Source organism: Oxyura jamaicensis, chromosome 24 (assembly GCF_011077185.1).
Source record: "Oxyura jamaicensis isolate SHBP4307 breed ruddy duck chromosome 24, BPBGC_Ojam_1.0, whole genome shotgun sequence".
Taxonomy (NCBI): domain Eukaryota; kingdom Metazoa; phylum Chordata; class Aves; order Anseriformes; family Anatidae; genus Oxyura; species Oxyura jamaicensis.
The window spans coordinates 2,175,581-2,202,097 of record NC_048916.1 but is presented as its reverse complement, the minus strand read 5'-3'; the positions used below and the strand labels follow the sequence as shown (position 1 = coordinate 2,202,097).

Genomic DNA, 26,517 nt, shown 5'->3' with positions numbered 1-26,517 from the left:
CAAGTCACGGTGCCTCCTACCCACATCTGGATCTTGAAGTGCCCCACAGGACGATGCTCGGGGACTGTTTCTCCTCTCAGTGGTCCCTTCACGTTTCACACTACCCCGGTGGAGAAGCGACGTGCAGATGGTGGGGTTTAATGACAGCAGCACCGGTTTATTTGAACTAGGGTCTTTACAGAGAGATGTGTTTGTTTCCTCAGACCACACATTATCCACTAATCCCTCGACTTTGTTTTTATAGTCGCATTGTGAGCAACTTCCTACTTTTCGCCCCTTTCCTCTGTCAAAGTGCCTTTGGCTCCACAGTTGTGTGTGAGATGTCCCCGACTGGGGCTGGATTCCCACCGGCTGCTGCTCCCCTTCCCGACAGGCAGCAGCCTTCCCTGCAGCCACAGCACCTTGTGCCCTTTGGAAATGAGCAGCTCCAAATCCCGTTCCCTCTTAGCACAAGGGGTAATGGTGTTCCTTTTGTCTTCCCTGCGTGTAGGCACCACTTTTATTCCCAAACCCACACCTGCCTCCTTGCTGCATGCCTGCATCAAGTGGGGGACATCCCACTTCCATCACATTCCCACAGTGAAATGTTTGCAAGACCTTCTGCAGGATTTGGTTGTGTTAAACCATCGGTGCCATAAGAAGAGGCTTTGCTATTTCCTGTTTCTTCACAGATTCAAGAAACCTCCATCTGAGCAGTTCCCTTCTTGCAGTCAGGGCTGCGAGAGGCGCTGGCAAAGCCAAAACACGCCACCGTGGCCGGAGGGCTGCGGAAGGGACGGGACGTGGGGCAGCGGCTTCTCCTCGCCGGCTTTCCCACCTGCAGCTTTTGCAGAGCATCTCCTCTGATCGCTTCCAGCCTTCTCCTGACAAACAGCAAACTGAGAAGAAACAGCCTGTTCTGCAGGGCTCGCGGGCGCGGGGGTCAGGGGTCTCCGTTGCATAGCCCCACGCAGCTGTTAATCACCAGAATATCTCTGGCTCCCAGCAGCTGTCTGGTGTTTATCTTAGCCTGGATATCTGCTGGCTGAGCCCGCCAAGAGCAGGCTGTGCAGCCAAGGCAAACACAAACGGAAGACAGATAATTTGCACACAATGGTGCGCACGTGTGCTTGGTGCGCGCGCGCGTACGTGTGCATGTGCGTGCACACACAGCCTTTGTTTATGGCCCGCTGCTGGGGCTGGAGCTGAGCCCCCGCCCTTTCTGTCTGAAATCATTCATTTTGTAGTTTTGTGGACGTCTCGGTGCAAACAAGAAGGGAGCCTCAAGTACACGAGCTGGGCAGGTGGTTAGGTGGGCGCTTCCAGGTGCACGGCTGTGACTCCGATAAGATCTCTCCCCCTGTGCTTTCTCTAAGCCTTATGAGGTTAATTAACAGAGTGTAAAAATACAGGGCTGATTCCAGGATCGGTCAGCCTCAGAGGCTTCAAAGGTTGTCTCCAAGACATTTCCCCAGCCACCTGGGGCTGGTTGGGAACCATGAAGGAGGGAGAGGGCTGACAAAGTGAGCTGTCCCACCTGGAGGAGAGGAGCTCAGCCCTGTGATCCGGTTAACCTGTCCTGCCAGGGGTGCGGGGCCATGGGGTTTTTATAAATCAGGCTGAGCCAAGGCTGAATTTTTGAAGGTGTGGATGGGAGAAGCTGTTCTCCTGGTGTGTTTGGCACTGTATGTGTGCTAAGAGACGTGGTGACAAAGGAAATTAAAAGCTTGAGAAGCAGCAGGGAGGATGCGAGCGTGTTACACCTGCATTTTTCTGAAGGCTTTTACCTTCCTTTCTCCTGTTCCCAGGTTGTTTTGTGAAGGTCAGATAATCCTGAGCTACCACGTAGCAGCTTGGAGCAGAGGAGGAGGTCCTGGCTGGCTCTGAGTTGCTGTTTGTGTGTGTGCATGACAAGGTAGGATTTGGATAAACCTACTGGGTGCTGGGAATAGACCTGCCTTTTCTCTGGATGCCTTGTCAGCTGTAGCTGCTGGGTGAACACGAGGCTGGGTTGCTCAATGTTGTGATGCTTCAAACTAGCTTTTATTTACGTAGAGGTTGGTTGTATTTAAGTCTCCTTTTGGGGTCCTTGTTGTTGCTGACTCCCCCCAGGGGTTCTGAAGGGCACCAAACTCTGTGAGCTACAGGAGCTGGCTGCACAGGGCATTGCGTGCCTTTGGCTCTCCTGGGTCCCGAGGGAGACTGAAATCCTCCTGCTTCCTGCACCGCCTTCCCCAGGGGCAGCTGTGCAGGATAAGCTGCAGTGCTGGCTTTGGAGGCCGTGCTTTTTTGGTAGGTGGGAAGCTGGAGGCCTGAGCTGTGCTTCGGGCTGTGTGATACAGAGCGAGGGGGATTGCGTCTGCATATCCCCCGTTGGACTCTCGCTCTCCAAGTACAGTGAGTGCCTCGCACAGAGATTGTGCAACAAGGCCAGGGCTTCCAAGGCAGTTAGGCTTTCTTGGCTGTGAATGCCCAGCTTTCCTTTAGGTCCAACTCTGGTATTTCTCAATTAGCTCGCTCCAGATCCTGGGAACAGCTACAGCTGTCCCTCCAGCCCCGAGCACCCACTGCCTTCTGCCTTACCTCATCCTGCGATTGCTGTCCCGCGGGGCACCGGGGCTGCCTGTACATCTGTCCTCCCTTCTGTGCACGCAGCAAAGCCTCGGAGGGTTGCAGAACAGAAGAGAAAGAAACCAGTTGCCCAAGAGCAGTGTTCAGGCAGCAGTAAGCTCGTATTGTCCCACCTGGAGACAGCGGGAGGGAGCTCGTGGGATGCGCAGGGAGGGCAGCCTGCCATCAGGACACATCTCCTGGAGGCTTGGTGAGGAACAGCAACCTCAGGAAAGGCTGAAGGGGCTCCTGTCCTCACCAGAGATGACAGCCCTTTGGGCTCTTTCACCAGAGCCTTTGCTGTAGGTGAGGGATTGACTCCTCCAAGCAGAGAGACCGGCGTTCTGGAAGGCAGAGGACAGGAAGGGAGGAGTCCATCTGGACCAGACTCCTGAATAACTGCTCAGCTGTTTCCTAACGTGCTGAGAGGATGTGGGAGCCCGTGGGCTTGGTGAAATGTGCGCACAGCGACTGCTGCTTCTGCAGAGCCAAGAGTCCCCCGAGCAGGAGGTGCAGCCTCGCTCCTCTCCCTTGTGAAACACCGCGCGGGGCTCAGAGCCAGCAGGGGCCGGGCGTTCTGGGGGCAGGCAGCAGGGTCAGTGATGGCCTGGGGGGGAGTAAAGGTGGGGAGGGGTCGGTGCTGGAGAAACACTGCTCAGAAACACTGCTTGCATTAGGGAGGTGGTGGTGGAAACGGCTCAGGAGGCATCCTGGTGACAGGCACATCCTAGAACAGTGTTTCCTTTGTGTTTACTTTTTGTTTGTTTGTTTGTTTTTTCCTTGCAACCTTATTTCCAGCTTTGTAATGGGGAGCACAACCTCTGGCTTTGCTTCATCAGATGTGCCTGCAGCAAAACTAAACGGAGCTGGCAGACCGGGGCTCTGCAGTTCCTCTGGAGCTAGCACAGTCCAAAGGAGGTGTGGAGACATGTCTTGGGAGTCCTGATGCTCAGGATGCATCTGGGCACCTGTGGGGCTGGTGTTGGTGGCAGAGACTGAGCCTTCCCACCCCAGAGGGAGAAATTCAGCTAAAATCTTGAGGGAAGTTCCCAGAGATCTGTGCTTTGGCTCGAGTCCCACGCAAGCCCTGGGGTGTGGAGGGAGAGAGGCCTTGCACTGCCACGGGGAGCCCCTGCCAGGCAGCACACGCAGGGGAAGCGAAGCAATAACATTATCCCCTGGTGGGGGCTTCAAATTGAAATCAGCTGCAAGGCCCCATCCTGCCCCTGGAAACGGAGAGGCTGTGAGGACCTGCCTCGGAGGCTGTGGAGCAGCAGTAAGGTGATACGCTGAGAAAAAATTACGTTCTGAACTGCCGGAGTGCTGCTGCTCTTTCTCAGCTCCCCACACAGCTCTCTGTCACCGTCAGCAGCTTCTGTGCTATCCCAAACCTCATCCTGACCTGATGTGCAGGGCCAGATCCTCGCTCCTGCGTGGTGAGGGGTGCCCCATGCCCATAGCCCTGTACTTGGTCAGCTGCCCCCCTCTGTGCTGTCGTTCCCCTGGGAACAGCAAGCTGCAGTTGCAGTCCCACTGACAAAATTCCTATCGACGGGGCTCCTCTGGGTATTTGTGTCTCCACATCCCCTCTGCCTTGCTGAGCGTGTGCCGGTCTGTACGTGTTTGGTGTGCGGGCGTCCTGCTCTGTTCTACTTCCTCAGCATCCTTTTGCTGGTGCTTAGTGTCACTCGAGGACACTTGGTGGCCCACTGTGCGAGCCACCCCATGAAAGCAATGTGCCTCGTAAGCACGGGCATGGGCATTGCCTGCTTTGTGCTCCAATTTCAACAAAATGCTGTTTCCAAAGGAGTTTGGTGGGGTTTGTTCTGGGGCATAGTAAGTCCCTGTAGTCAAAAAAGTGTTTTTTTGGGGGGGTGAGAGGGCTCTGGGTTTGAGTTAAGCCTGCAGGTTGAGAGTCTTGGAAGCAGAGGCTGTAAGAAATGCACCAACCCCTCCGGCGGGTCCTGCAGGCACGCAGCTCCCCCCCCGTGCAGCACCAGGACCCCTGCGGGGCTCTGCCGGTGCCTGGAGGAGCTGGGGGGGCTGCAGGCTGCTGGCTCTGCTCCCAGCCAGGATCAAGATTGCTTCTACGGACCTGAGCTGCCTTCTAAACAATCACCTAGGTGTGAAAAAATCCACTCCCCGGTCCCTGTAGTCCCCACCCATTGTATTTTTTTAAATATTCCTAATGAGCTGTCATTTTGGCTGGGGCTCACTTGCCGATTTAAGGATCGTTGTAACAATGAGACCACGATGGCCAGGCAGAGGGAAAGGAGCGAGGGGCTTTCTGCTATTTATTATTATTATTTTTTTTTCCCTGCTTGGTCTTTGCTTTAGTTGTTTTGAGTCCTGCAGTGATTTCGAACAGCTGGCCCAGCTATCATCCTGCTCATGTTGCTCTGCGCTCGGGCGAGGAGTGAGCTGGGGGGACTTGGCAACCAGGCAGCTGTCCCGGAGCCTGAGCCATGAATGAGCTCAGAGGGGGAAGGAGAGAGGCTTGGATGGGAGAAAACTGTATTTGTGTTTTCTTTTTTTTTTTATTTAAGTGAGAGGCTGACAGCGTTGACTGGATCCAGGCATAGCGCGAGCAGGTGCTGTGTGTGCTTCGCCCTTCCACGTTCCTCCTCCCTCGACCATGTGGGTGTACAGACCCCCCTGCAGCACGGGGAGCGAGGGAAGGCCCCGAGCACCCCAAATTCAGCCTCTGCCTCTTCTCTCAACCCAGTGCTCGGCTCTGGGCATGGCTCATGCCCGCCCTGGGAGCTCACACATAGCTCTGCCAGTGCTCTGATGTGTGGCAGGTCTTGGCTCTGTCTACCCTGATGCCCCACGCAGAGGTTTGTGAGCTGCATTTTCAGAGCTCAGTTCTGGTCAGGCAGGCTGTCAGCAGCTTGCATTGCTTATATTTTATGCTACAGATCCTAAATGGTAGTTACATCTGGAGGGGTTTCTCTTGACCAAGATCCTTTACACCTCTTGCATCGCCATTCTCTGCAGCACAGCACCATCCCCTGCTATCAGCCATGTCTAACAACTTGAGCTGGAGTGCTCTGGGATATTATGAAGATATTTTCTGCCATTTGCAAGGTGGGTAAGGCTTTCGGCCCTTTGCCATGCTAATGTCCTCAAGCTGATAAGGTGTGCATTCACACTTTGCTTAAAATAACACAGACCCAGCTAAGCTGTAGCACAGTGTGAGGATGCAATTCCTGTTTTTCAGAGCCTAAAGCACGCAATAGCATGTAATAACACCCACCAGAACTGGGATGGCAAAGGAAAACCCACCAGGCTGCAGAAACTGCCAGACTGCTGCTCTGGAGCTGGTATGTTGTGAACTGGGGGCAAACCAGAGCAAGGTGTGATGGTGTTCTCCTCAAGTGCAGAGAGTCTGGCAAAATACCGCAGGCTACTGCTTTTAAACAACTCATCCTTAAATAGTTTGCTGTCTCCATTACCAAGGGCATGTCAGCTCCAAAGCTTTCCTGGAGGGTACTGGAAGTTTCATTTTATAGGCAGTCACCTTGGGATTCTTCGGAGATGTTGATGATGTGTCGCAGGATGATCTCCAGCACACGGCGTGCAAATGGTAGAAAGGGCTGAAAACAAAACTCCTGCGAGACTGTGCATGCTGTGAGCTGTAGTGCTCGAGAAAATGAGGGGCTGCTATTCCTTCCTCTGGATGTGGGCTGTGTCAGCGTGTCTTCAGTCCAGCCCTGCTGTTCCCCTTTCCCAGCAAGCCTTGGCTTCTCTGATTCCTGCTACGTGCTCCTTGCAGCACTGCCATCCTGCATAGATGCCAGGTTGGCTGCTCTGCTCTCATCGTAGCTGTTGGCATGTGGAAAGCTCCTACGTGGGGCTGTGGGGTGCTGTTGTCAGGCGTGTGTTATCGCAGACCTGGGCCTTGCTTGCTCTTTCCATGGTTCATCCTGTGCTAGCCTCGTCTCCTGCTGCTGAAGTCTTGAAGGACCCCCCCCCCGTTTTTTTTTTTTTCCGAGCTCCGTCCAGGAGGACAGCAAGGGTGTGCAGGCAAACCACAAAGTGGGGCAGTGGCCAACACGGGACCATGGCAGAGATGGGTGCTGCAGCTCTGCGAACAAATGCCCTGTGTTACACCTTAACAGTCACTGCAGGTGCCAGGTCCCTGCGCGCGTCCTTCCAGGCATCTGCCTGGGCGGCTGCCATGCTCTGGCAGGGAGCAGCCAGGAACTAGCTCCAGTGCTGGAAAGCGAGCCCGTAATTGTCTGTGGAAATAATGCTTCTCCTGGGCTTATGTAGATGTGAGTGCCCTGGCGCTGTTCTGGGTGTGTGCGCTACCAGGCACAGCAATGAGGCTTTTGTCCCACACCTGGAGCTGCTTTTTCCCTGCTGCCTGCTTTGGGAGAGGCTGGCAGGGCCGGTGTGTGATGCTAAAAGTCATGGATGGGAACCGACTGGGGCGAGGTAGTCATAATTCAACACTGCAGAAAGGTGTAGTGAGGGCCACGCTTAAATTAAGACAGATGGGTGCAAATGGGGTTGTTGGACAAGCCTGTGGTGCTTGCTGAAGCGGGGCCAGATGTATGTTCTCTTCGTGGTCACAGCTGTAAACACTGGAGGTGCCTGAAGTTGTCTGGCATGAGCAGATAAGCACATCATTCCTGCGAAGGTAAAGGAGAAATTGGAGTTTTAGCAGCATGACATTGAACTTCGAATGGGGTTTTGGCTCTGTCACAACTTTCTTCTGCAGTCGAGAGGAGGTAGCTGCAGGCTGCTTCCCTGAACAATAAACCGTGCTTTGAGGTGTGCAGCGGAAGAGCACTAAAAGCTGAACTCCCTGCAAGTTATTTCCTTTGAGCTCTTGATTACACTAGAGCACATGCATCCCCTGTATGATCCGGGATGGATGATGTTCCATCCATTTCTTTTGAATACCTCATGGATCTCAGTAACAGCTGTGAGCAATTTATTTTGGGGTATAATCAGTTAATGTTTTGGTGAAGTGCTTTGAAGATGTACAGCATCCTCAAACGTTGAGTATTGTTTCATTATTATTACTATTTAACATCTCTACGTAGCTGAACTACTGTCAGACAGCCTCACTTAATAACCTATTTGGTGTCTGGATCTTTTCCGTAAAGGCAGATTTTTGGCACGGGGGCTGGTGCAGTGATATAATAGGGCTTGCAGTTATATAGTACCTGTCATCTGAGTCTCCCAACATGCTTTACAGGCACCAGTTAATTCTCACCAGTTGGTAGGGCAGTCTGGCTATCCATCTCCGGGTAGATGGGGAGGAGAAGTGACCTTTCTGGGGTCCCCCAGGGGAAAACCTGGCCGAGGGGGATCAGAACCAGGTTTGCCAGAGCCTGCCCTCTCTGCTGAGGTTGCACAGTGCCCCCTTCACTGCAACATGCCTCAGTAGAACCCCCTGCCCCTTGCAAAGGGGTCTGGCAAACAGTCTTTGTGTACTTATTCCAGGTCAAGAAGCATGCAAAGGGGCTTTCCTGCCATGCAAAAGTCTGTGTGCTGTGGAGAATGAAGTCGAAGAGATACAAGACGTGGGGTAAATAGGAAAGCAAAACCAAGTGATTTCTGAAGCCATGCAGGTTTGGAGTAAGATTCCTGCTGCCAGCATGTGGCTTGTTGTCTTTGCTTTTCCTTGTGATGTCACTTGGAGAATAGGCATCACTGATGGTTTCTGATTTGCTTTCTGGCCAGCCAGATCGCTAGCAGACCTCTCCAAGGAGAGCTGCTGCTTGGGCTCCTGAATGAAACGAGTCAGAGCGAAGGCCACCCATCGGCATAAATCACCCTGCTGGGGTGGATTGCCAGGCAGTGCTGTCAGTCTGAGCTGGTCCCTCTGTGCCGGGGCAGAGCAGCTTTCCTCGCCTCCTCCCTGGCTGTTCAAACTGATTGCTGTCAATCCCCAACCTTTCATCAGGGGAAAAAAATCGCTGAAATTGAAGAGGTGATATTAGGAGATACAGCCATGGGACTCTAGCAGGCAGTCCATCATCTCTCAGACATCAACATCTCGTCTAGAAGTCTTGGAAAGCAGCTTTTCCCCATGTGCATCCCCCAACCTACTCCAGAGACAACGTATAGCATGAAAACAAAAAAATTAACTGGCGCTGCTATTCTGACAGATAAAGAGCAACTCTTCATAAAGGACCTCTGTGTTTTTCTTCCTGCCAAGAATCATTTAAGCAGCGGTCATTAGTGACTTATCTTTCCGAAAACACTAGCGAAGGCTGACGTCTCCGTGAGAGGCTCCATCAGTCAATGTGCCGTGGTGGAGAGCAGCTGTCCGGAGCTCCAGCTGTTTGCACTGTGCGTGGATCCCCCCTCCCTCAGACACATGCTGGGACCGGGTATTTACAGCTCGCTCCCAGGCTCGTGTATTGCTCCTTCCGAAGCTGGGGGTGAGTGACAGCCCAAACGATGCGAGCGGGGAAAATTCCTCCTGCTTACTCACAGCTTTTGTCCCTGGGGCTGCAGAAGCTTTATCAAAGCCCTGCTCAGGGTGGAAGCTCAGCCTGATAACCAGGCACTGCAAACAGCCCTCAGCTGGGGTGAGAATTCCCCTGAACAGCCACCAGTGGGACTGGGAGTGGGGCTGATTCCTGAGAGCTGTGCGGTTACCCCTGGCACCGTATTTATCTTCCTAAAATGCTCATTAAGAAAACAATGTTATCTCCATCTTAAAGGTAGAGAATAAAGAGACTGTTGGCTGCCCTGAAGTCTCCTCAGTCTCCGGGTCTCCTCGTGGTGCTCTGCTGGGATCTCTAAATTGCTCTTAAATATCCCTCTCCCTCCTCTGGACTAGGTGCAGGGGCTTGAGGGGGATTTAGGCTGGCTAAGCATGGCCCCTGAGGACTCTCCCAAAGTGGCAAAAAAATGCCTGGGGGCAGGAAAGGAATGCAAACCAGGCGGTTCAGACCATGGGCCCTCGTAAAAGTCAATGTAAAGGCCAGGCAGGGTTAACTCTACAGATCCTCCAACTTCAAGTTCCTTATCTGCGCCCGGTTTATGCATTGTCTGCTACTGAAGGTCATGCCGTGGAGAATCCTTCCCTGAAGCCTGGGACTCGCAGCCTGATGGGTTGTGACCTGTCCTAGAGCCTGCCTGCAACTTTAAAGGCCGGTTTGTGACTTTTAAGGCCAAACTTGAAACCTATCTACTTTCTGAACTTTTCTTTCCTTGCTTGTTCAAATACTGGGAGGGAAGCTGTGATGGTTTCACTCGGGTGGGTGACCGAGCTCCACCACAACCGCTCTCTCACTCCCCCTCCTCAAAGAGGAACAGGGAGAAAATACGATGAAAGGGGCTCAAGGGTTGAGATAAGGACGAGGAGATCGTGCAGTAATTATTGTGATGGGCAAAACAGACTCAGCATAGGGAGATAGTAAGATTTATTGCCTATTACAAACGAGCTAGAGAAGTGAGAAACAAAGGAAAGAAACCAAAAGCACCTTCCCCCCCATCCACCCTCTTCCACCTCCTCCCCCCGAGCGGCGCAGGGGAACGGGGACATGGGGGCTATGGTCAGTCTATAGAAATTCTTCTCTGCCGCTCCTTCTTGGTCACTCTCGTCCCCTGTGCTGTGGGGTCCCACCCACGGGATGCAGTCCTTGCTGAACTAATCCAGCGTGGGCTTCCCACAGGCAGCAGCTCTTCAAGAACTGCTCCAGATATGGGTCCGTACCACGGGGTCCATCCCTCGGGAGCAAACTGCTCCAACCTGGGTCCCCCACGGGCAGCAGCTCCTGCCAGGTCACCTGCTCCTGCGTGGTCTCCTCTCCACGGGCTGCAGGTCCGGCCCGGAATCTGCTCCGGCAGGGGTCTTCCACAGGCCGCAGTCTCCGTCGGTGCAGGGCCACCTGCTCCACCGTGGTCTCCTCCACGGGCTGCAGCGTGGAACCCTGCTCCACCGTGGTACTCCATGGGCTGCAGGGGGACATCCTGCTTCACCATGGTCCTCACCACAGGCCGCAGGGGACTTCTGCTCCGGCGCCTGGAGCACCTCTCCCCCTCCTTCTTCACTGACCTTGGCGCCTGCAAGGCTGTTCCTCACTCCTCTCACTCTCCCAGCTGCTGTGTGGCGCAGCGTTTTTTTTTTTTCCTGTCTTAAATATGCTCTCACAGAGGCGCAAACAACATCACTTATTGGCTCAGTTCTGGTCAGCAGTGGGGCCCTTACCAAACATGGGGCAGCTTCTAGATCCTTCTCACAGAAGCCACCCCTATGGCCCCCTGCTACCAAAACCTTGTCACATAAACCCACTACAGAAGCCAGCTCTGGAAATGAAGTCACTTCTGAAGATGGCTGCTCTCCCCAGAAGGAGGCTCTGAAAATTCCCATTGTAATTAAAACTGATTATTTTTTCAAAAAAAAAAAAAAAGAACAACAACTTATGGACTTGGCCCTTGAATCAGTCCCTCCCAGCTGTCCTCAAATTAAAAAGGGGAAAAAAAAAAAAAAAAAAAAAAACCCTGGCACTGCGGGGCTTTTTTTTAATGACAGATTTTATTGCCTAGGATTCAGCGCATTGACAGGCCGTAAAAGTTTATTGAGAACAGCCACAGCCTGTCAATGGGCTGACCAGTGCCCCTGGCCGGGGTGCACCCTCGGGCTCCTGGTGGAGGGATGCTGGTTTTTGGGGGGGTTTCTGCACTTCTGACTGTGGGGGAGCTCCTGGAGGGGGGATGCCTGCTGGGAACCACCAGCGTTGGTAAATGGGTGCAAGGTGCTCAGATGCAGAGACCCGTGGTGCTGACAAGTCTTGCGGTGGCTCTTCTGGGGCTGAGTGCATGCCTGAGGTTTACATCAAGTAGGTCTTTCCCTGGCTTAAATTCATATTCCTGGTAGTGCAAGGCCAGCCTCTAATACTCCTTGAACGAAGCACTCCAGCTTTTTGCAATGTAGAAGCAACCATATCACAAAGCCCACCCGACGGGGAAATCCTAGGGCTTCCTTAGGACAGCGGAGCACAGTTTGTGGGTGCTAACTGGTTGTAGAGACCTCACAGCAGTCTCCTCTTTGTGTAGTAACAGGAAAATAGCAGGTGAATCCCCTAGTTAGACACTCTTAGGGGACCCAGGGGAAGAGCCATGCTGTCTTAGCTCATGAATTTCTCAGTGTAGAGAAATTGGGAAAGAAAACACCAATGCTGCAGCACTGATGCAGGTCTAGTTGATGGGAGCCCAGCCTTGCCGGTTTCTCATGGCAACCAGAAAAATGCCACTGGCTTCTGCGCTGAGGGTCCCTAATTTTAGTCACTCTTTTTGGAGACAGCTGAAATGTTTTTGTCCCTGCCAAGGTTCTCAGCAGCAGCAACCAGAGCAAAGAGCAGGAAGGATCACAGGCAGGCAGCAGGTCTCCTCCAGTTACTGGTGTGCCATCTCTGGGGACTCTTCTGGGCTTGGAAGGGAGCTTTTCCTATGAAAATGACATCGTTTCCAGGGAAGGCTGGTTATGAATGTCCATTGCAATTAACTTTGTGGAGTACAGTGCCTTCCCCAAACCAGAACAAAACAGGAGAGGATCACATCTCCATCTGCAAAGTAGGAATATGGCTAGATCTGCTTTTTGTGGTGGTTGAAGCAACTGAGATGGCCATCGACAGGACTGCTGATAAGTGTCCACGTTAATACCTTGCTGGGGTGCGTGAGGCTGTTGATGCAAGACACAGCAAAGGTGGTAGGAGCAAAGGAAAGCTCACTCCTCGTAAATCTTGACTGCTTGCTTCTGCAAACGGCCTGGTACACCTTTAGCCTGAGTTTGACTCTGAGTATGGAAAGAGAGAGTCAACATGCCTGGGACTGACTGCCCACCAAGGCTGGTGCTAGCTCATCCCTCTGGGGATCTGCACTTTATTCCAGCAGCAATCATCGATTTTGGCCAGCATGCGTTATCGTGAACAGCAAAGACGAGGAACTGGCCTACGTTCACATCTGCTGTCCCTGCTAAGAAGGCAGCTTCCCATCAAACGGCTTCAGCAACACTTGGCAGCGATGGAGTCAGAGTACTGACAGTGGGTGCCAGATTTGCTGCGTTCACAGGTCAGCGAACTTAAACAACTGAGTCATTTCGGAGACCCTGAGTAAAAAAAAAAAACAGCGTCCAGTCACCAGACCCCTCACCTCATCGGCCATGCCAATTTGGATGTGCTGTCAGAAATAGTTTGCTAGTGGAGCAGCATTAGGTAAGAACCCTGTTTTTGTATCCACAACAGTGTTGGATCAAGGTTGCCGCGTGTCATTTCATCACTCTGGCAAACTGCGAGCTCAGGGCTTGGAGTGTGGAACCTTATTTTTAATAAAGGAAAAATCTTTGCACTTCTATTCTGCATCTGTCAGCGATCTCACTTGGCTGAGCCCTGGAGGAGTTCATCTGGCCCTCATGTTAAGGAAAACCAACAAATTAGTACAGATGTTTTTCTGAGAGCTACGGGGATCAGGGATCAGTGATTTAATACTGCCTGATATTTGATAGGGGACGCCCAGGGAATATGTGCTGGAAACCAGGAAGTAATATTACATGAAATCAAAATATAAATATGTTCCTAAAGGTTTAGGTAATTTTTTTGCAATTTCCCCTTGTATAGTCCTAAATGAGGTTTCTCCTCCTGTTCTTCATGCACTTGTTCATGTATGAGGCTCGTTCCTATCAAGCTGAGTTCAAAATCCATTGAGCAAAATGAAGGCTTTCCATGCGTGTTCATGGGCTTCAGCTCAGCTGAGGAGCACCCTGAAAAAAACAAGATCCTTTTGGAGGAGAGAAGGAAGGGAAGCTCTGAGGTGAGGGAGGAAGCAGCCCTAGCCACATTGGGTGTACATTTACCTTTAGGAAGCATTCTTGCTTTGGGGCACGTCATCCATTGGCCTCTCCCTGCCTCTTCCAGCCCTGACAATTCACAAGGGTCAGAGTTAGTGAAATGTGCAGCTAGAGTCCCAAACATGGGGAGGGCTGAACGAAACCTGAGGCCAAACCAGCTTTGATTTGACTCTCCAGAGTTTGTTTTGTAGTTCCTGAGCAACGTCAGCTGAGAGAGGCTGCCTGTAAGTCCTGCTAGGCTATGCTCAGCTCTCAGTGCCCCTCGGACCAAATGAGGCTCGGGCTGAAAGCTCCTGCTGAGATGTGCCTTTAGGAACAGACACAGAGTGGTAGGAGATCCCAACAGCATAGCTGTTCTTGTTGGTATGCCAAGAAGCTATTTTTATGAAGGTTTGAAGGTTATTTGATTCCTGGTGGCCTGAAAGGGCACAAGTGTGTCTTTGGGGCATTTTGTATTTATTCAGGTGCCTAAGGTATGAAAGCAAACGTAGGAGGGGAAGATGGTTATGCTTCACAGGCTTTGAATTCAAGGTAACTTGTTCGAGTAGACCTATCATGAACGTAAGAGGGATTTACATTTCTTGATGGTTTTCACTTGACATTTAGGACCTCAAGATGTGTCATGCTGGTGAGTCTTTGTCTGCCACACCTCCACCGTGGGCCTTCTGTATTGCTCAATGGCTTCACCGCTGCTGGGTTGGGTTTACTGATACCTAAATAACTCACAGCAAGAGAATTTATTCACACCCTCCAAAAACCACAAGATATGGAAAACTGGTGTTATTCTTGACTCTCAAAAACATAACAGTAACTGAGATGAAGTCATATAGGCTCAGCAATGACCGTCAAGGGGATTTGGAAATTGTTCACAGCCCCTCTGTCCGTCCCCGAGATGCCCAGGGTAGCCCAGCTGTTTGGCACAGCGGGATGACATCCGACGTGTCTAGCTGCGTGCGAAGGATTTTAGAGTGAGGGATGACTTCTCTCCCCCACCTGCCCCCTGGTGCACCTGGAGCTGGCAGGGACTCTGCAGGCGTAAATCAAGAGGAAGATGACAGGGCTGTGGCTGAAGATTTCTGGCTCTGGTGCTCCTGGCCTCCTCATAAAGGTCACACCATAGCTGCCCTCCCAGGAAGGGGCGAGGGAGGAGGGCTGCCAAGCCCCAGGCAGGGCAGCGATGCTGCAGGAGATGAGGCGCATCCTTTGTGCAATACCGGACCCAAAAGCGTGAGGCAGTTTGGCCGGTTGTCCCCCATTGCTTCATACAGGAAGATGACATGGACAGCAACTTCCAGCTGCCTCAATTTTTTCCCCACATTTCTCCTCTTACCCTTGGGCAAGGGCCCAGAGACTTCACAACATGGAGCGAGTTTACTAGTCCCTCACCAGCAGGATGTTATTCAGCTCTGGCTCTCGCCGCTGTTTCTGGAGGCACATCTCGTGGTATGTACCTGCACGCATCTCTGGTATTTGTGCTCCAGTTTGGGGATTTGGCTTCAGCTAAATGAAGCTTTTTGCGAATATCGTGTAAATCGTGCACTGAAGACATAACTAATTAGAAGCCAACACGCTTCTCAGTTGTGGAAGTGTTGAGCCAAGGAAATCCAGAGCAGGGAGTGACAATGTTCTGCACTTAACACCGGGGAAATTCCGGTGATAGCTGCTCCTTTCCCTTTGCTCATTCGATTGTGACTTTCCACAGCATATGGTGACTCAAGGACGGCTTGCCCGTCTTACCCCACAATTTCCTGGCTTGCATCAGGGTTTCTGTAACTGTTTTGGTAGTCCTTCTACAGGGATAGGAAGGCTGAGATTTTTGTAAGGCCTCAGATGGCTTTAAATTGTATAAACTTTGTACTCCTTTTACGTTCAGCCTGCAAGCTTAAGGAACTTATTCAACTCCAAAAAAAAATTCTTAACTTAGTGACAAATCTGCTTCCTATAAACCCAAGCTGTTGGCATTTGCTGTTACCCTCCTTTAATGCTTTATTAATGAAGTTCTTTTACAGCTGTTCCATTATTTCACCTGGGATAGGAGTCAGGGTCACAGGTGGATAATTATATGGGTCATCCTGTTTCTATCCTCTTAAAACTCTGGCACAACATAAGCTTTCTTCCAGTCCTCAGTGTTCCAAAGACTTATTAAAAGTCAACATTAATGATCCAGAGCACTCTTTGGCCAGCCCTCATTTAAATCTCAAATACAACTTCTCTGGGCTTGCTGATTTCAAAATACCTCATTTACTAGCTGTGGCTTAACATCCTCCTTAGTTACTGCTGGATTAGGAGCTATTTCATCATCACATGATACAAATAAACCCCGTGGCTTTCTCTCAAATGCAGAATGGCTGCTCCTATTGTTACGACACCGTGGAGCTGTGCTTATACCAGCTCCATGTCTGTATCTCTGATGCTTTATGTGCTCCTTTTCTGCTCGACTCACTGCAGTTCTACTTACTGCATTGAGCAAATGCTGTTGTTGGGAGTTCTGAGCTCCCTGATGTGTCTGTCCCAAAGGGAATGGTGCAGGAGTTTCCAGTCTGGGAAGCCATCGCCATGCTGTGGGGAGATGCACCAAAAATGGCATAGGTTGGGGGCAGAAGAAGAGGGAGAGGGGCAAGATTGCTTTTCTGTAGCAACAAATGTGTTTTCGTATGGCAATGGAGAAGACCAATCTAGCCAAGACTTCCCCAGGAAGTCTCACGGAAGGAAGTCGTGATCCTCGGAGAGATGCTCACCGATGTCAGAGTACGAGGGTGAGCGAAGGAGCAGAGGTTTAGCAATAAGCCAGAGAAGCAGCAGCAAAGCAGAGGCAGATAGGAAGTCATCCTTTAATCGCTACCACATGGATGCGAGGAGCTTGGCTAACGGGCAGAAGAACTGGCATCCCACATCTGAGGATGAACTTGACCTGTTAGTGAAATGTGGGGGGAAGGCTTGCCAAAGCGGAACACAGAAAAACGTTGGCTACAGACAGGGAGTGGGAGCGAGTGATGGTACGACGTGGGTGGTGAGGTCTCCAGTCATGGAAAAGTTGGTGAATCCTGAATGAAATGCAAAGCAGGGAATTCAGCGGTGTCTGCTACTGCCTGTCTGGCCAAGCCGGGAGCAGGGTGACTTGTGTGCGGTCATTAGGTGGTTTGCTGAACACGAGCATCGTTCTGGAAAAGTGTCAGGGAGAAACATCTGCTGGATCACTTCTGTCGCTGCTGCTTTCGCTTTGATTTTTCCCATCCAGATAGAAAGGTGTGCATAGCGAGAGCTCAACAAGAAGCTGACATGGCTTGCAGGTTCCCATAATGGTTTCTCTCTGCTGCAGGTCGGTTTAAAAGCAGCCAGAGTGCCAACTGCTTGCCTGTTAGTGCAAACACGGCCAGGGACTGTAGGGCAGTAGGTGAGTTGTTGGGGAATAAAATCAAGAGCTTCCCTGCATGTTGGATTTTTGGATTCTGTAGTAATTGAATACCCTCAGCCCATTTCATAGACACAGACTTAAAGATTTGGGGCAAGTTAAGCATAGAGCCCAGTTTGGATAAACCCTCCATGGGAGCATCTCGCAGATAAACACGTGGCAGTGTTAACATGGAGGAACTCTACCCCCGTGACCTGCGTCACTTGCGATGACTCCAGAAACACTTCTGACATTTCCTCCTTGAATCATGTAGCTGTTTGCCTGATACTTGCTTATATAACCATTTGCTGTGACATAGAAGAAAACAAGTAAATGTCAAGGAATAATGGTTATTGCTCATGATTTATTCTCAGTCAGTTAGCTTAATTGCCTTTCCTGGTTGGGCAATCGGATATGAGGACACAGAAGAGTAAATTTCCCTATCTTTGACTGAAGGTTGTTGGCACTGTGTTGTGGGCCGTTCTCTAACTTGGGAAACATGGTCTAGAAGCTGCTGCTAAAAGGTAGATGTAAGCAGGAGAAAAGCAGACGTGGAGCAGTTGTTAATGGTTCGCTGCCAAAACAGAAAGCTTTATTAAGTGAGATTTTGCCAGGCCTGAAAAAAACACTCTGGCCCAAAGTGTTTCATAATCCCAGAGGTTCTGGATAATGGAAGAGGGAATACGTGTGTCGGTGCTGCCAGTCAGGGAGGTGCTGTGAGCCTGCAGGAGGATGAGATTAGCATTTGAAGCGACTGTCACGGTGGGGAGAAACACCCTCCCTGCTGGGTGGGGAGCAACCCTGGCTCTGATTCCTGGTGGATGAGGCTCGCACGTAAATCACCAGGTGCATAAATAGAGAAGGAAGAACAACTGGCCAGCTCTGCCTGGGAGGGTTTGGGGTTGACCTAGGCTTGAGCTGCATGTGGTCTGTTGCTGCAAATAAAGGACCGGTGTGCCAGGATTTATAAGCAGGGCTCTTGCAGTTCTTCAAACCCAGCATTTTAGCGAGCTGTCACTTGTGGGAGTTGCAGTGTAGGCTGGGACAGTGGCAGGGGATAATTTTTAAGTATGTGTACGCATACACTTCTATCTTGGATGTCCAAACGTGTATCTTAGGCTCTCTGTAGATTTCCAAGCATTTTCAGGGAGTGATGGAGAATTGTAGAGGTCTCTGCTGCCTGGTGGCACTTGGCCTATTCCCATTGACTCCTCTGGGAGCTTTGAGCTGATGAAGCTTCTGCATGAGGAGACTTGTCATCAGGTTTTTGAATAAAGCCTATCCCCCTTGTAGCAAACCTGATTTCACTGCTCAAGCCCTGGAACAACTCTGACAGCTCAACAGGGAGCAACCTCCACTGGAAACCTCCCTCTATTTAAGGCCACCAGGAGAAAATGTTTCTGCCTAACAATAACAGCCTTTAGGTGAAGATACAGTTACATGGAATTTGGACTAGGTGATGGTGTTGCCCAATAGCACCCAAAGCATCGGGGCCTGCACCCGCTCTGGTTTGCACAGCACCTTGTTGGAGAGCAGATGACTTCCAATGGCACGGCGGAGGTGGGGATTGGGCCCATTTGCCTCACTTTGCCTATTTGGAGCCTCTGGCAGGTATCAGGCCTGATGAGAAATGAGCTTGTGTATTCCCCCTGTGTCACCCTCAGTGTTACTCATATGGAAAGTCTGGCAGTAAGTCCCCAGTGGGAATATAACACCCAAACAGAGTGAAGTAAGTCACTCTGTTGCAAGGGATTTGCTGACTATATCTAAGGAAAACACCTTTAAGACTTCCTGGAAGGCATTAGGTCTTCCACTTTTGGTGTAATCATTTTAGTGTTCCCATAAGATTTTAATGATGTTATAGAACAGTTTGCAAAGTTAATAGGTGTCTGAGCTGGGAGTCAAAACCTGTTTTGATGTCAAGCCTCAGATATTTTATGGAGCTGTTTGGAGCATTTGATAATAATTTAAGTAGCAGCAGGAATCTTCCTCGTAAAGGGTGGCTGTAATCTGCAGAACTGGACGGTTTCACTGGTGGGGAAGGTGTCGGGCGAAGGGACGCTGGAGTAGCACACCAAAGGCTGGGTGTGGGAATTAGGATGCTGAACGTTCCCAGCACTGCCGCGGTCTGTGCGGCTGCAGGGAAAGCTGACGTGAGTCACAGAAACTAGTGATAGTGATAATCCTCTGCTCTGGTTCTGTCTGGCTGCTTGTCCAAACGAAGCTTTCGGGGAGGGAATGTCCTCTTTTTTATTATCTTTATTAGCATAACCGTGGTGCCACTGAGGGGGCCCAGCCTCAGACTTTCGCTCGTATTTGTGTGTGTTGCTGAGCTGTAGCGAAGTGGCCCGGTGCTCAGTGATGTGCTGCTCTAACCAGCATCAATGAGACCTCAGCCTTGTTGAAAACGAGACCCAGGCACTCACTGTGCTCAAAGGCACTTGGTCAGATCTTCCCAAATGCTTCTGCAAGCATCTGAGTGCAGAAGGGTGCTGGGGTATGTCTGTTTGCCCTCAAATCAGGATGGGGGAGCACTGTCAGTGCCTGGGGAACCAGCAGAAATCCAGGTATCGCTTTACAGTCTGGTGCGTGTGGTTTATGCAAACTCCATGAATTTTAATGTCTTGATGCTATCTTGCCTTACATCTGAGACCAAACTTACCCATTGGTGTGTTCCCAAATGCTTTGGAGGAACGTGGGTGCCCAGTGGTGTTGCAGAGCAGGAGACAAATCGGCGTGCTCCCTGAAGCACACAAGAAACATTTCCCTGCAGTGAGGGGTTCGGCTAGCATCACTGCTTGGAAACGAGAAAGAGGAATTAAAAGCTCACCAAGGAGAGATTGTGCTCTGCAGGGTGCCAAGATCTCCGCGTTCGTTATCAGAAATGTAAGCAAACAGTAAATTAAAACAAATTGCATTTGTTCCCCAAGCCTTTGTCTATACAGGGGATTAAGTCTGGCGGTGGCTGTTGTAGGCTGGCAGGCAGCGCTGCTGTCGCTGCAGAGCACAGCTCTCCCCTCAACTGGAGCTGGCTCCGCGGCAGCGATGAGATGCTGGCTAAAGGAAGATAAAGGAAGCTGGCAGATGCAGGAGCTAATGAAATAATAGGTGTGCAAGGGTATTAAGGGATGTCTGAGAGCTGTGGGTTGGAAAAATAAAGTTAAAAATAAATGGGGGGTTTCTTGTGTTGTCACTAAGCCTTGCTGGCAATTGAGGCTAAAGCACCTCGTCTGGCGCTGGCAGCTAAGGCATCTTTGCAGGTGTGAGGCTGGCACACAGCATTTTGGGTGGGTAGGGTCTGCTGTCTGTGAAATCAAGCACAACATTAATCTGCTTTTCATTCTTGTCCTCTGGCTAGGAAAAAAAAATTGAGTTAAACCTCCTTGGTGGAGCAAATTTTTCCTGATAAATTCCCCTGAAGTAAGATTTCCCATGCAGCAGCATGATGGGACTGCATGTGGGTGGGTGGGGGGAACTCTGTAAAAACATCAGCAGTAGATGATTTCCTATAGGAAAAGCAAAGAGCAGGAGGCATACCTGTGCTGCTTCTGCAGGAGTTACAGCTATTTGCCTTAAACGCACTTGCTAGAAAACAAAGCCAAACAAACAAACAAAAAGTCTCAAGAAATACTGCCTTTAAAAACAAGTTATTCAACCTGGGAAATGTTTTTTGGAGGCTGATGTTGAAGCAGATGCCAAGTTTCCCTCAGTGCTGTCTGTCCAAATGGCTTGTTTAATTTCACAGCCCTAATCAAGCGCTGGGGAGGAGAGCAGTACGGAGATGTGAGATTTTTGTCCTGAGCATCCAAATGCCATGCTCCTAACCACAAGCGCTGGGCTGTGCAGGATTGTCCCAGGTAACACAGAGCTCTTTATAGCCTAATGCTGGAATATGTGAGAAGCACCAGCTCGCTGGACGTGGTTAAATGGCTGTTCTAGCTGGATCCATTGGATCCTGTTCGTTAACGTGCTGATAAGAGGGGGGAATAGTGCTTCTGTGGTAGGGTGCACTGCTAGGACCCTGCTGGTGATGCCTGGCGTTGCCAGCAGCTCTGTGACCTGCAGGCAGGTCTCGAGGTGCATTGTAAGCTCAATCCATCATCTGTATGTTCTTCCCCTATGTCGAAAGGAGACAATGGCACAGTGCTGTGAAACGTGTGGTGTTACCTGAGCGTGCATTGCTGGGAGAGCTTTCTGCTTGCTTGGCTCCTCTCAGGCAGCTTTGCCTGCTCCAGTCTGCTCCCAGTTTTACATCAGTGCTTTGTCTTTTAGTCCCCTTGCCTTCTCCTGTGTATTTGTCAGGCTGGCAGAATCGTAACCCTATTTGCCAGCACGACAGATTCCCTGGTGCAGCGAAAAGGATGGGGTGGCCTCCTGGGGAGCCGGGGTTAAGCCGAGATGTCCTCGAGCCACCTGTCCTCCAGCAGCGGGGCTCTGCTGAGAGTTGTCTGCTGTTGTGCTGCTTCTCCAGGCCCCCTCCTCCTTCCAGCCATTGGCTGCAGTTTGTATTTCCCCTTTATTACCTTTGGCTCGCTTGCAATGGGCGGTGCAGTATTTTTGTTCTCCACTTAATAATCTTTTGGCGGCCGGTGGACATCATTTCTCATTGTATTGGTGGAGGATTAGCTGAGATGATGGGAGATATTTCCTGTCTTAGCCAGCGGGATGGGCTTTGCAGGGCTTGTGCCTTCTTTTCACATAGTGTAATGCTTTGTTTGGGAATGTGCAGAGGCAGCTAATCTATGGGAAGCGAGTGCAGCCCTGAAGCATGATCACTTTTAATAGTGGCAAGAAGCCACGGAGCAGGCAGAATTACTGGTATTCCCAGGCTGGACAGACCGCAGGGCTGGGACGTGGGGCCCTGGTGCCTGTTCCCCCCTCTGCTCCTAACCTGCATCGCAGCAGGGAGGGCAATTGGCTTCTCAAATGGCTTCTCTGTTTACCTGACCCTTGTATCTGGTCACGGTCCTTCCTTCGGTAAGTACTGGTAAAGCTCAGGGTGTCTCAAAGCATCGCTTCATGCTGGTGTTAGAGAAGCAAAGGGTGCTGCAGGGTTTCCTTCGGGATGGCTGCAAAGGGGGTGTACGGGCACAAAGCTGCGTTGGCACAAGCTGCCTGCAGGGATGGGCAAGCAAACTTTATTTTTTTTTTTTTTAAATAAAAAAAAAAAAAAGAAGAAGAAGAAAAAAAAAAAAAGTAATGCCCGGAAAAGGATAAAAGGTTAGACTTCTGGGAAAGCAATTGGAGAAGGGTGGGTCCAGGTCTCCATGGCTCTAGGAGGGTGTTATCTAGCATAGTTCCCTAACCACAGCCCCTCTCAGGTTTCTGATTGTTGGCCCAGGTGGTATCTCCAAGGGGAAAGATGGGCTCTCCTGCAATCCCTCTTCAGCTCTCACCACCAAGCCATGTGCTCCCTCGCATCCAGCTGCAAGTCTTCACCGGCTCTTGAAAATCCCCAAGGCTCTTTCTTCCTTCTGCTGTGTCTTATCACAGCGCAAGGTAGTCTCCCTGTCCCACGGAGCCCAAGTCTGGATCCTGTGTTTCTGTCTGCAGGCACTTCCGCGGCTCTGCTGGGACGGTTCCTCGCCGCCGCGGTCCGCTGGTGAGATCAGACGTTACTGGAGAACAAGGTTTAACGTTACGCTGTAGATTGTAAGCGGAGACAATCTCGAGATGAAAAAAAAAAAAAAGACTTTCCTGGTTCCAAGGCGATTTAGTTTTCTTGTAATAGTAACTGATAGGTGGGGGGGGGAGGGATTAGCCATGACATGATCCCTTTGCAATGCTTCACAAAGACAAGAGCTGCAGACTTCTTTAATCTTCCTGCCAATTCAGAGCATGGGATATGGTACCAAACGCTGAAAACCCAGACAGTTGAAGAGCAGAGGAAGGAAGTTAATGGTTGCTGGAAGAGGTTGGGGATAAAAATGCACCACATTCCTTGTTGCACATAGTTTGTGCTGATCTAGTCCCGAGATATCGACCATCTGAGAGCAACTGCTGTAGCAAATATGCCCTAGGTTTTACTGGAGTACAGTGCTGTGAAATTGTCATTTGAACTATTGAAAAAAGTAAGGCTTTGACTTCTACAAACCCTAGTTACTTCTTGTAGCCAGCTTTGCTTTCTTCCACTTGTATCTTTGCTAACTTTTTTCAGTGAACGCATGAGGGGAGGAACCTCAAAACAAGTTATTCAGTTAAATTCCTAGCACAGTGATGTGACTTTTCTTAAATTTCAAGAAACAACAGTTGCCCTGCTCTGGTAGCATCCTGCTCATTTTCAGTGGGAGCAGTGGGAAGGACTGTCCTCTACCTGAGGTGTGAGCACCATGCTTTAGGTGCCTTAAATGCTTGAAATGGGACTTGCAGCCTTGTTAACGCTCAAGGTCAAGGAGCAAGGTCTAGAAACTGCAATTGCTGATGCTCAGTGACCAGCAGACGCTGCCTGTTCTGCAAATATGCTACAAAGGGGTCAGCTGTAGACCTCCCCCAGCCTGCCGCAGACTTGGTGGGACCTCTTATGAACCTGGAAGGGGAAAAACAGGAGGAGGATTCAGGAGAGTGCTTGCTGCCAGCAGCCAGGAGGAAGTCAGCAGCTCCCGCTGCTTTCCTTTGGAAGGGACTTGTGTCAGGGTTGGATTTTGGATGTGCTGCAGCTGAGTGGTTTGGGGTAGGTGTTTATAGCTGAGCAAAGGGGGCCGGGTGGAGGAATAGGGAGCTGAAGAGGCATTGTGGTCACACCGGAGTCGGCTGCTCAGCCACGTTCGGTAGACCAGGCTTTAAGTGGATTGTGAATGACAGGCACCTCTGAAAGTTTTCTCATCCCTGCAAGAGTAATTCATAATTCGTCTCCTTACACCACTGAGAAATATGACAGAGGAAATCCCTTGGACAAGGGAACGGGAGCTAAACCGTGCTCCAAAGCTCCTCCTGATATTTTTCATCTGTGCTGCTGTATCTCCCATTGACAGTTTTCTAAAACTGCTGGTCACTGTTCATGCTGGTCCTAAAATCAGCTCTATTAGGCGTTAGAAATACCAGCACTCTTCCAGAAGATGCTTATTTTTATTATATTCCCAGCCTAATGCTAGAAACCTAAGAGCTCCAGAATGGAGCTGGCTGCAACTCCAGCATTTCCCATGAAAGAAAGTAAGTTATGGGAAAAATCCCCTTTTTGACAGCCTTCCACCAAAAAAAAAAAAAATAAAAATAAAAATCTATTTTTCCCACAGGAAAGTTTTGTGCAAGTTTTTGTGCAAGTTTTGTGGGTAAGTGGGTTTTTCCTCGCTTTCTTGCTGTCTTTAACTTTTTCCAGCTTGAGCTTGGTGTTTCAAAGTGCTGCTCTCACTTTGGGCTGGCAGAAGTTGGACACCAGCACTGAGGAGTTTTTCTTCCCTGGTGGAGAACCATCTGGAAGTAGGCGGGAACCTACCACTTGAAAAGTGCATCTTGAAACAGGAATAAACTTTCTGCAACACGCTATTTGTCTGATCTTTTCAGTAAGATGAGAACTTGCCCCTCGAAGGGTAAGGTGGCTGCTGGGGCTGGCTGCATGGTGGTGCCTGCAGTAACACTCAAGGCTTGCTCCGTCTGCTCTGTACTGAAATGGGGTGACGTTTGGTCCTCATCTGTGATGGGAACTTGCAGGTGTTCTACCAGTGAAGCAAAAAGAATGGCACTTGGCTTTTGCTAATCTGATATAATCTGATAAGTTGTCTTAGTTTTGAATAACCTATTGTTCCATCTACGTGCTGGCATCGGGCACCGTTACAGCAGCAAAGATAAGGTCCTACTGGGAAAACTCAACCATCAGTGCTGATCCTGCAGTTATGCCGCTCTGCAGGCTGTTGTGTTTGGGTGAGAATATTTAAGCAAATAAAGCTGTTTTCTCATAGGCAGTGCTCCATTTTTAGACATGCAGCAAGAAGGATGATAAAGAACAAAGGTTCCAACAGCAAGACCGTATCATTGCTCAGTCTGGCAAACAAATGGATTGAGGATCCCTCACATATATGTTAACAATGTTTTAATTTATGTGGGTTTTTACTATTATTATTATAGCTGCCAAGATTTCCTTGCCAGCTATCTCTATTTTGGTTATTTTTAATCCTTACTTATTTGCGCTTTTTATCCCAGCCTTTTCAAACTTTTATGACTGTAACGCTAACCCCTCATGCCCTGCAAACACGTGCTCTATAACTTTACTCACGTGAGTCATCTTTGATGTTGAAACTGAGTTAAGTATGTGCTTTAGTGTTTATAAGATCGGGTCCTTAGTTTCTTAACCCTTGCCCAATAAGTTTAGTTTACCATAGTTTTTGCAATAAATCCCTGTCTGTTTCATTTCGGAAAACAGCTACACGCTTTTCCTGCCCCCCCACCTTGTCAAGAGACACTACAGATGTGTGATACTTGGCTCTGCGGTCATCTCTTTGCCCTTTGTTTTTGCTTACGATTTTGTCTCTGGGTCTCTAGGATCATGTTTTCCCTCCTATATGGCTCTGAATAATCAATATAGAAAGCCAGGAAATAAATCAAAGCCTCAGATAGTAATGTAGAAAGAACGAAGGGAAAAGCAGACATATGGATTTCATCACCAACGGAGAATAACACATATAATAATAACAACAGAGTGTAAATGAGTATATGTACTCACTGGAGGCTCTTCCAAAACGATTGTTTTTGTACATGACTGGGGAAGTTATTTTGTGGTTTCTGAGTTCTTTGGAACGATTGCATCCTGGCACCGCCTAAACTCTTTTCCCAGCCCTATTCCTTGCAGCACAGCTTTGTGTTGGGTGATGCTAAAGATTTGGTGCAAGTGGCTGTGCTCTGGGAACAGTTCAACAGTTCTGGGGACTTCTCTGAAAATGACTTCCTAGCAGTGCTTGCGTCCTCGGTGATGATGCTTTTCGTCCATGTGTCCCATCAGAGTGCTGTGGGCTGGAATTCACTGCTGCTTCCCTAAACAAAATTAATCAAAAGCGCAAGTTCTTCACTGGCCAAGATAAATTATGGAGAGAACATTGATGGTGTGAAGCAACCCAAGCTTTGTGTTTTTGCTTTGAAACCATAGATCCCTGCACTTGGTCTGTGCTTGTGTGCTGCCAAACACAAGGGGTGTTAGAGAAGGGACCCCAGAGACCCTGCAATGGGGATGCTTCCCTGACTTGCAGAATTTGGGATGATAGCCACAAAGAACAATTTTTTTCCCTCATAGAACAGGATTCTTTTTTGCTTACATGCACTTTTGCATCTCTAATGGAAGAGCAAGTTAAAATAGAGGGGTGTACCCTAACCTATTAGGGCTGTCAGGTGAAGCTGTTGCAGACTCAGGTGCTTCAGCTAAAGGAGAGCTGGGTCCAGCGGTTCTTGGCTCCTCTTCCCTGTCAGTCACCACTGGCTTTACCACTCTCAGAGCAGAAGTTGCCTTCCTGTTTGCCCTAACCAAGTTACTAGCTAATGCCCTTTTACAAGTAGGGTGGGGGGGAGCTAAACCCAGGTGGCTATTTAACATGGACTAGTAACCCCAAGCCACCCCACCATCAGAATGGGAAGACAATATAAGAGCAGATAAGTACCTCAGCACAGGTACTCAGCTGCAGATATAAAATTAGGATCCAGCCCTTGCCAAGGCTTGCTCACCATGCTGGTTGTTAGCCTCTTCTAGATGGATTTTGCTTAAATCTTTCATAGAAGAATCAGTGAAATTTCCTGTTGT

General features: G+C 50.0%; 2 long non-coding RNA genes across 3 annotated transcripts in view; one reads left to right on the top strand and one right to left on the bottom strand.

Moving 5' to 3' along the window:
• The first annotated feature begins 475 nt into the window (after positions 1-475).
• LOC118177956 overlaps positions 476-26,517 on the top strand; it is a 36,835-nt gene continuing 10,793 nt past the window's right edge. The window contains exons 1-3 of one of the 2 annotated variants that reach the window (XR_004755989.1): positions 476-1,291; positions 1,788-1,894; positions 22,350-22,448. This is a non-coding gene — a long non-coding RNA (uncharacterized LOC118177956). Of the gene's footprint in view, positions 1,548-1,787; positions 1,895-22,349; positions 22,449-26,517 lie in introns of both variants that reach the window. The other variant, XR_004755988.1, reaches the window with a different exon arrangement.
• On the bottom strand, positions 25,639-26,244 carry LOC118177958. The gene is made up of 2 exons (XR_004755991.1): positions 26,039-26,244; positions 25,639-25,760 (listed from the first exon to the last, which is right to left on the bottom strand). It is a non-coding gene; the product is annotated as an uncharacterized LOC118177958 (long non-coding RNA).